Below are 9,129 nucleotides of genomic sequence, written 5' to 3' on the forward strand. Positions count from 1 at the left end.
CACCGTAGTTGATAAATATAAATTTTTCTCCTCGTGCGCGTTACATATAATTGCGCGGTGTCGTTTAAAAGCGAACGAAAAAGATCGGACGCGCCAAAAAAAAAAAAAAAAAAAAAAAAAAAAAAAAAAAAAAAAAAAAAAAAAAAAAAGAGAAAATGTTCGATTATTTCAGAAAATCTTTTCATCGCGTTTTTCGTCGCGCACCATCATCGCGAGAACATTCGAAGCTCTCGCGATGTAATATATCTAAAAATATGTACGGAGCTCGCTTAACCAAACCGCACAAAGATTCGTCTGTCTGGCTTAGATGTGCTCCGATTTGCTCTCGCAAGTGGTTTCAAGTCGCACGCGACGGCAATTTCACGTGCGACTAGATTGAACTTGCATTTCGATGCGAAAGTTCGTCGCGTTCACGGGAAAAAATCTATATTTGATATCCAATTCGCAGCGCGAATAAATTTGCACGCGTTTCACGGTCGGCAAGTACATTTCACAGTCTGAGATCTCGAGATTGTTTTTTTTTTTGGAGCAATTGGAATCGTTCTATCAGAAAGGTGCCGCGAAACAAATTCAAAGATAAGAGCCGTCCTAAGTATTCCGAATCGTCTCGAAATAAACTCGAGACGATCTCAAACGCAAAATCCGACTGTAAATATCGTGTCTATATGGGAATGTTTATTCTGTCGTTTTGTGTGTTCTTGATGAGAATTTACACACGCGCGGAAAGTATTTTTGGTAAATTGATATTTGCGAGTGGACGTGTACGAACGTTGTTCGAACGACAATTGCGTTTCCTCTTGTACACAAGTGTTGAGCGGCCTTGTGTAACCAATAATGAATAATGTAATGCGCCGGTAGGAAGTGGGTAAGAATGGAAAATGCGTCGGTGTGTTGTAATCGAAATACGCGGAAGGCTCCTGTTTCACCGGAGTAATAGCTCGTTCGCGCGGCAAAGTCGCGTTCAAAGCGCATTACCTGTCAAACGGCACGCGGGCCAGCGAACGGAAGTCCATTGCGTGGGTATACATCGAGAGTTGCATAAGTCTTCAGCTTTCATGGCGCGTTCAGTAAGTCAAATTGCTCTACCAATGAGTATTGTTCTACTACAATCGATACGTACCGGTTAAAATTCACATCTGTCGCACGTCTCTTTCTTCGCGTTATCGCCGAGAAGTTTGCAGCGTCAATAGCGACAGAACTCTTATCGGAAAACATAACACACTAAAACAATTGTCAATTTTTATTTTTTTTATTATTATTTTTTTTTTGCTAAGTAAATCAAAGCTTTCTGGAAATTTTTTTTTTATAGGAAATCTGGAAATTTTTTTTTATAGGAAATCTGGAAATTTCCTATAAAAAAATATCGCACAACAGACGACAGTGTGAGAGACCGCGCAAGCAAGTTACTGTACAAACACGCGGATTAGGAGTATCTACTTCGCGTTATCTCGAGAACGTGACGTAATCGTCACCTCGTCTCTTCCCGCCGCGACTTCCGTTCGTCGTGTCACCCGAGAGGGGGCTGAGGACTCACCTCGAAGACCTCGAGTTCCAGCGTGTCGACCTCGACGCTCATCGTCTATCCTACGCAAACTATAAACCCTCTATAAGGCCAACCTCTTCTGCCGCCTTCTGGCACCTGAGCCGCGCCGCCGCCGGCGGCGTGACGACCTCGTACCCCCCTTCGCTTCGTGCTTCGCCTCTTACATAGTCCTTCCACCTGGGGCCCACCACCGTCTTCTTCTCGTCCTCGCGGATCATCGCGGGACCGCATTTAGTTCGCCAGCTGGCCCCTCGCGATCCCAATGCCGGCCACTGCACCACCACCGTCCACACCACTCGACGACAATTGTCTCTCGTTTCGGCGACTCGGTCGTCCAATCGTCATTCTCCCTCTTGAGATCTGAACACTCGACACCACCACGTGTCGCGGTGCTTTCGATAGAGTAGCGCGATTGTCCGTGTCACCGCGAGAATTTTCGAAGTATTTCGAGATCGCTCGATCACTCGAACGTGTCAAAATGTCGGTTTTCAAGAATTTCGCGCTCGCTTTGTGAAACACTAAACGCGTCCTTCTTGTTCTGACGGAGCATCTCAAGATATATCTTTCTTTCTCTTTCTCTATGTCTGCGTAGCGTCTCTGCAAGGAAATTGGCGATCAAGATCGCGCATGAAAGAAAATCGGTGGACAACGACGGGTGAGGGGTGGTTGCGATTACACTCGCAACGGGAGTGTCACGACTCGACACCGCTAATCGTGTCCCCTGTGGTCGGATTTTGGAAACTATCCAAGTGAAAGATTAATCGCTGTAATAACGAACAAACTTCGCCCGAGTATCGATCGAGAGTTTTTATTATAACAATCGAATAATATTGCGATTTCTTGAGAAAATCACGTTGTGCTCGAGCAACGATCGTGTATCGCTGTTGCGAATAAAGGGAGAAATTAATTCGCAAAGAGTTATATATATATATATATATATATATCTTTCAATTGTCATCTCCAACCTTGAAACTAAAAAATCTAATTCGAGCTCCACAACAAGCTGCCACGTGTAAGAAAAAACGAGGAATAAGAACAGCGGATTATTATTATCTTTGCTCTCCCAACGGCCGGTGATACGGTTTATTCGTGATTAGGGCGAGTTATCTAACACGCTTTCGTAATCGATACTGTTATCAAGGAAATAAGAAAATAATGGAAACTATCTTGGATTATTGTAGACCACAAGACTATTTCTTAACCGGTCGGAAAAATTCTTGATTCGCAATCATCCGACTACAAAAAAAAAAAGAAACATCACGAAACACAATATTTTATATAAATATATTGTGTATTTTATATAAATATATAAATATAAATTTATTACATGTTTAAAATAAAAGAAAATATGTATCCAATATCAAAATAAAAGAAGAGTCTAATTTGTTACGTTAAAAATAAAAAAAAAAAAAAAACGCAATCCCATTCCTTTGCAAGATTAACAAAAAACATAATTAAATCGACGAAAGTTAACAAACGTGCCGAACTCGCGATGACAAGTCGAATCAATACAGCCATTAACGAAGTACCATCGAGAAACAGCCGTCTGTATGTGAGATATGCACATTCATCAAACTTGATATTCTCGAACTTGAGTAGACGCGCTTCTCATCCTCAAAAACACATGTCATAAAAAAAAAAAAGGATTGTAAAGCACACTTATACGCCCACTGTGCTAACTATCGCGTTTACGTCAGTAACCAAAGATATTCGCCAGACGTAGAGATGGGATACTGTTATTATTTTTTTGTAAGAGAGAGAGAGAGAGAGAGAGAGCGAGACGTCCCCGCTAATTGCGAACGGCAAGATTGCAAAGATTCAAAGTCGCAATTTGACTTTGTGTTTTAAACTATTTAAGCGTAAATAATTATTAGTGACCGTTCACGAGACAATCGCTCATTTGTTCCGCCTTAGAATGATCTATCTGTTAGGCAATAAAATGGCACAACTGTGCATCACGAAATTCTGCCCGCACTTCCGCCTTCGTTCGTAACGAGCTTATCGCGAATAATGGAAGCGTAAAGAATATATATATTAAAAAAAAAAAAAAAAAAAAAAAAAGAGAAGCGTCAAGGCCGCGCTTACTCGAGAGTGAACGCCTGCGATAAGCAAAATTTTCAATAATTCGCAGACAATTGCGCGCGATTCTCAACTGGGAGTTAATCAGCTTAATTTTTTTTAACTAGTTACTTTCATTGAACTTCTCGAAAAGTAACAACACGACAGTGCGACAATGTGTTTAATTAATCTCAATTCTACCTCGTTATAAGCAAAAAAAGTGAAACGCTAAATTTTATCAAGGCCTACATTTTTTTTTCTGCTCACAACGAAGAGAAAATTTCCGTAATGTCTTTTGTTTCGCGTATCTCGAAAAAAAAATCGTTTCGAAAAAGCCGCGAGGTTGAGAAAAAAACATCCACAGAGTTACATATAAACATACGAGACAACGTCTCGACATAATTGCCTGTCGAGAGTAAAAGTATAATTTGGCGAGTATACACGTGCCCGACACACACGGGCTCGGTGTAGTACTCTCTCTCTCTCTTTTTCTCTCTCTCGGCGAGTAGATGATCCTGCGAGCAACTCCGTGTTCAACACGTTCTCCCGCGCTGTCCTTGATCCCGCGCTAAAATGATGTCATCGTTCGTCGTTGCCTCGGTGTGTTTCACTGGCAACAAAAATATCATCCGAGCTTCCTCCCGAAATAATGGGCGAAACGAACGTTGCGACCGCCCGTGTCCGAGAAGATTTCTAAGGATTCGATGCGCTGAATTCTCGCTCGTCGATCGACGCCGTCGGAGACGCAATAAAGCGAAGGGGCTCTTACGTAAGAACATAAATGGTGCTCAACCAGGAAATCATTCCCGCCACGATAATTGCCCAAGCGCCATCGATGAAAACAATGTCATCCAATTTTTGCGCGCATGTGTATGTGTGTGTGTGTGTGTGTGTGTGTGTATGCGCGCGCACACGCAATAGATAATGCCGATAATATTCTACGCTTTACCGAAGAACGATAGACATCGTTCGATTCGTCTCGGAGTTTTTTTTTAACAAAACAAAACAATTTTTTGCGATTTTAATCCGAGAAAAATTACTTATATTTAAAATAAAAAATATAAAACACAGATTGTTGCCAAAATAATATTACAGAAATAAATAATATTTGCCTTAACTTTCCGCTCTGAGAAGCAGTCGCTTGAGGCGAAGTTTAGATTTTCTGCTCGTGACGGAAAGCCACAGCTACACCGCTCGGAGAAATTATCAACAAATTATTCTGTAACGGTGCTAAGTATAGACGACGGGTTTTTTTTTTTTTATATATACGCGCACGGATGTGGTTGTACACGTCCCGTCATAATTAACCGCCGGATCTGCTGGCACGAAGCGCTGACGCGCGGAAGTCTATAAGCGGGAGCTTTCGCGATCCTCGTCTGGATATCGTCTGAGCGAGAAAGGGCGGCTCGCAGTTTTCAACGATAATGGAACGGCGCACTTGCCTCCATTTCCGTTGGTAAATATGTTAACGCGAACGAGTCTCCTCCTCTTCCGCGATAGCGAAGGCGAAACCGCGCAGTTACCACGCTCGCCTAAAATTGCTATTGCCACGCGGTGGTTGGCAGATTACCACATATTCCAAGGCTCGCATGAACACTCCCCGGCCGGTTATTGCGAAGAGCTCCGGAGCCAGAGAAATCTCGACCACTTTCTCCGAACGCGCAATAATACACGCGCACGTCTGATAAAATACCAAGATAAAAGTATCTATGACAAATAATATTACACATTTACGTCAATAAAGAGACATTGAGTTCAACGACGAGTACTCCTTCTCGAGATAAATATCAATTAAAGTTAACTGAGATTTAATTGATTTCCCGTCTCTGGAGACGGAAATAGGAGAGGGAAACGATGTGTGCTACGTCCGCGCGCACGAAAACAAAAGTTCGACCGAGAAACGTGAGATGATAAAAAAAAAAAAAGAAAAAAAAGATACAGAGTGAAAAAAGTTTGAAGCGCGTGCAATTTCGAGATGTCACAAACTCGTGACCGAAATACATATATATCCATTTATTTATTTTTCTTCACTCTTTTTTTAATGCGTGCGTCATGCATTTATTTCTCTTCTCTCTCTCCCTTCTTCTACTCCGCAAAGAGAATTTTGCAAGAAACTTTTTTTCCTGTTTAATCACAAAGTAAACGGAACTCGTCATTGATCCTGTCTATGTATCGCGTTGTAATTCCATAGGAATCGGCGTCGCGTTCCGCGTAATAACACGCGCGCGCGTTACAAAAGATACCGCCGCGATATCATTTTCATGTGTCGATGTTTGTAATAACATGCGCGCGATATCGCGTCCGATGACGAAACGTCGGATACAGATCGTGCCAATGGGAGAGAATGTGAAATGGAACTCGAAATAAATGCAACGCATCCTCTTATCGCTGCATCATCATCATCGTCGTCGTCGTCGTCGTCGTCGTCGTCGCCGCCACCGCCGCCGCCGCCGCCGCCGCTGCGCGCGGGCGTTTCCAGTATCCGAGAAATGCGTTGTGCAACTTCGCGCCACAACGAACTCTATTTTTAGACGTCAAATCAATTATTATTCGAGTACATCTGCGTCGCGATAAAAATAAAATTTTAACAAGACGATAATAAAATAAAAATAAAAAAAAAACAATCACGGAAAAGAGAAGAAATAAAAGAAGATAATTAAGGATAAAAGACTAATACAGAGAGATGTGTGAAAATTTCGCTCTGTTTGAATTAAGTAATTTCCGTCTCTAACTTTGTTGTTTATTTATTTATGTCACGCCTTTAGGAGAGTACGAGCGCCAAACGCGCGTCCGAACGTTTATGTGCGGAACTTCGAAATTAAACTCGCGCGCGCGTACCTACGTCTTGCGTCCGCGCGCGCGTACGTAACATCTCTGTGGCTCTGCATATCAAGTGCACCGTCCACTTTTTGCAACATCCGTAATCCGTTATGCAACTTCGCCGTATCGCCGAGTGAGCGCGGTTTTACGCGCGAGGCCAAGAGTGAAGCACTTGGAGGCGCGCACAAAACACACACAAATACACACACGAGTGATACACATCGCTAAACTCGCGCCCGTCCGAGCGCTTTTTGCACCTAAGCTGGTAACGACGATGTGTACTCGATAATTGGCACTCGACCAGAGCGCCCCGTCGTTCGTTTTCAATTATCCAGCTTTGTTGGCGACGCAGCCTCAGAAACACACCCACACACGAGAGAGCGGCGATATTGATAATGAGATGGAAACCTCTTTTTTTTTTCTACCTCCCTCACTCACCCTCTCTTTCCTCCCTTTTTCCTCGACAACGCGATTCTGTGGTAATGCGCGAGAGAGATCGCGCGTTCTGCGTGTGAGAGACGCCGTAACGCAGAAGTCCGCTCGAATTGTCCGAATTATTTGGATCAAAAGTTCCAGTTCGAAGGGAACAATGTTATTTTTGTTTTTATATAAAAAAAAAAAAAGAACAGCGAGTGAACTTTTCGTGCCTATCCGTTTTTCTCGAACAATTATTGTTTCGTTTGATTGGCACAATTTTATAAATGTATGTTCGACAAAAAGCGATTTTTAAGATCGATTGAAAATTTACTTCTAAGCGAAACGCAAAATCTAAATACAGTTTCAAGCAACGTTGCGCGATAAGTATAAAAAAAAAAACAAAAAAGAAGATTAAGCAAGACGATATTGTTCTCATTACGTCTCTTCATTACGACAAATACCGCCGAAAGTTGAAGAGAGAAGAAGGTTATCTCGTTTTTCTTATGTAATGCCGAGCTCTCTCGGATTATCGCATAATGAAACAATAATGAAAACGACTCACGCGAAGTCGCAGTTTTCCAGATACCGCAACACAAAAAAAAAGAACAAACAAAAAAAGTGGAACGCTCGAAAATGTCATCGCGAAATGAGACAAATTCGTGCGGCACTTTTTGTCTCTCGGATCGAGTTTGTGTGATCGCGTTTTCTGAACGAGAAGATTGACGCGATAAAACTGAATATGAATTTACCTTTTCAGAACAAAATCCAGAAACGTGTAAAACTAACTCCAATTAATTCACAGCATTTTCGTAGAAGTTGGAGACAAAAAAAAGACTCGATCCGATGTTCGTTAGCACGTATAATCGAGAATAATGTCGCGACAAAATGTACAGCGTAATAAATTTACAGCGAGAGAAAAATTAAAAAAAACACGCTTCTCTTGAGAGGTGTCATCTGACAGACAACGTTTCTTTCGAAAGATCGCGAGGGAGGGAGAGAAGAGAACAATTTTTCAACTATTTCGCAGTGGGAGATCTATTCTGAACGTAGCCGGCAAACTTTTTTAATAAATTCCCGCGATTGTCGGTACAACGGTTACTTTTTCCCCGTCCGACCAGACCCGATCGATCGATCGATCGATCAATCCCCCGTCACGCGTCGCTCGTTGCTCTCTCTACGTTGGTTTATATATATATATATATGTATATAATTTTATCATCGGATGGGGAAAAAAAGATAATTGACACAAACGACAATATACGCGCTGTCTCCGGTGCGCCGACCGCTCGCGGCAACATCATGTTTCGAGAGAATTGTTGAAGAGCAGTTTGTTGTTCGAGCTGGGAAACGCGCGTGAGACAGCGATTTTCACAATCAAACAAAACAAAACAAAACAAAAAAATTCAAAAGAAAAATGTTCTCGTGTTTTTCTTAGATTTTAAACAAAATTAAAACCATACGCTCCGGGATCTAAAAATATACACACACATGTTCGAAACGTGTGCGCGCGTGAAATACAATTTTTACAGGATCTAGCAAACTGACAACAAACAACTGCGCGCTCTACAGAAGCTTCTTTTTCATCCAGAAACTTTTTCGCTGTTTTATAAGAAGATATTTATAGAAGATTGAGACTGCGCGACACACATGTAGGTGTACAGTGTCGCGTGAGAATTTTGCAGTCCTCTCCGCGCGTGATCGCGTACGCACACACGCGATGATATCATCAGAACTGTATGACACATCAAGCAATGTATATATATACAGGGTGTTTCCTCTAACTCGATCATTTAGGATATCTTTGCTGTTTGCAATGATACAAAAAAATACCAAAGGAAAAAGTTGTTCAAATTGAAGGAACAAATAGTGTGATACACAAAACATTTTTCTCAAGGTCATATTGTTTAAGATTTCAAGGTCATTACAATTTTTTTAAATTGGACGACTTATTTTCACCGACGTAGTAATGTAGTTCAGAAAAAAACAAATTCAACTGTATAAGATATGTTTACCTTAGGATAATCGCAAAAACAAAAAAATCATATTTCTTGTAGAAAAAAATTAAATCAACTATACAACTATCACACATAACACGTCTGCAATATTATTTTAGAAAGTGTTCAAAATGACTTCCGTTAACTTCCACACATTTTCGAATACGATAAATAAATGATTGTCTCGCACTTTCAATAAGTTCCGGAGTGATAGCGGTACATGCATGCCGAATTCTTTCTTGCATGTTTTCTGGTGTAGTCGGAATATCACAATAAACTCGATCCTTTAAATATCCC

The 9,129-nt window shown here is 41.5% G+C and overlaps 1 protein-coding gene across 7 annotated transcripts in view; it reads right to left on the bottom strand.

The window, feature by feature from the left end:
* The window catches only part of LOC109859299 (phospholipid-transporting ATPase ID), a 50,481-nt gene that overhangs the window by 12,885 nt on the left and 28,467 nt on the right, over positions 1–9,129 (bottom strand). The gene's annotated exons all lie outside the window — the stretch shown is intronic.

The sequence above is a fragment of the Pseudomyrmex gracilis genome, unplaced genomic scaffold (assembly GCF_002006095.1).
Source record: "Pseudomyrmex gracilis isolate BER0280 unplaced genomic scaffold, ASM200609v1 scaffold_256, whole genome shotgun sequence".
Taxonomy (NCBI): domain Eukaryota; kingdom Metazoa; phylum Arthropoda; class Insecta; order Hymenoptera; family Formicidae; genus Pseudomyrmex; species Pseudomyrmex gracilis.